Consider the following 1,675-nt stretch of genomic DNA (forward strand, 5'->3'; position numbering starts at 1 on the left):
CCTTAACATCCACAAATCACCCTCTTTCTCAAGGACCTGTCATCCGTACAGCGCTGAGATAGTCCAAGACCAGTTAGTCGTGAGATTGCGTTTGTTTCCTTTGGCAGCTTTGTCAGTTATATACTATATACTGTGGATATCCATAACATGTTCTATTGTCTGCATATGAAAGAACATTATATTACAGCAATGTATAATTTCACAAAACAGTGGGGTCCAAAAGTCTGAGACCACCGGTGAAAATGCTTCTGTTTTGCATCCGGTAACACTATATTACTTAATTTAGTTGTCAAATAAACATGGCATTGTATAGTATGAATATTGTTGGCTCTTTTGCCGAATTGTTTTGTTCCTATTTTGTAAATCGCTTTGGATAAAGGCATCTGCTAAATGCATAAATGTATTTTAAGGTGTAGTTACATGTTACATGTACATTATATATACTTTATAGTAACAGTAAAGTAGGCATAATTACAAGCAACTAACCCTAACCCGAACCTTACTCGTACTTACCTAACCCTTACCCTTACCTAACAGTACTTGTAGTTAATTAATATTACTGAGTCCGTATTTATGTAATTACACTGTAACAATATCACCTTCAAATAAAGGGTTACACTTTATTTTAAGGTGTCCTTGTTACAGTGTAATACTGAATTATATTACTTAACTGAATGTACTTACTATATGGTTAGGGTTAGGATTAGGGTTTGTTTTAGGGTTACTTGCATGTAATTGTGCATAATGAATTGCTATTATAATAGTAACGTGTAACAAGGACACCTTAAAATAAAGTGTTATATAAGTTGAATTGAAAAAATAACATAAATTAATACGTAGTATCTTAGTTTTTGAAAGTTTGTGTCAAACATCATGAGCTGATGATCTGACAGTCTGTACAAAGAGTCACATGATCAAAGACAAAATTGACTTATTTTATACAGGCCTAGAAATAGTGCAGAATCTTGATTCTTGTATTTTTTATTTTACAAGATAGTGTGTTTTTCTTTTCATTATTTTCAAAATCCTAAACCTTTTTTTGTTTTTAGTCCTCACTTTATATTTTAGGGAAGATCAGAGGTTAGTAGGTGAGTGGGTGTCACAGGGCCGGAGCAACAAGGCCGTGTTGAAGAGGTCTGTCATTGAGACATGGCCCGTGTTGACCTCAGGGGTGCACCGGGTGACATTCTCGCTCAGGTTAGCATGCTGTGTCAGATTGCAGGAGGGTCTGCTGATGGAGGAGTGGACAGGTGTCTCTCTTCCACAGCTGTATTCATAAATCAGAAAAAGCAGGACTAGTAGCTACCAGCTTCACTTCTTTTGCCTTTATTTGCAGGGATTAGGTTTGATTTGATGGATTGATCAATGATTTAATATGGGAGCTGTAAAACCTCTACTCTGTCATTCTCCATTCTTAATACAACTAAGCAACAGGTGTGTCGTTTCCATATTCATTTATCCATATTTTCATCCTCTCGCTGAATTAAACACACAGCAGGCTTATTTGGAAGTTTCCAGAGCCGTTAAAGGCAATGGGGCCATACATACCTGAAAGCCACAGCGGAGCCCAAACAGGCCATGCCCTGGGGCTTACATAAACTCTTGCTCCCCAGGGTCACGGACTTCTCTATCGGGTTGCGCTGCCAACAGGTCAGCACCCCATTATGAGCGCAGC

This window comes from Sinocyclocheilus grahami, unplaced genomic scaffold (genome assembly GCF_001515645.1).
Source record: "Sinocyclocheilus grahami isolate Dianchi unplaced genomic scaffold, SAMN03320097.WGS_v1.1 scaffold758.1, whole genome shotgun sequence".
Lineage (NCBI taxonomy): Eukaryota > Metazoa > Chordata > Actinopteri > Cypriniformes > Cyprinidae > Sinocyclocheilus > Sinocyclocheilus grahami.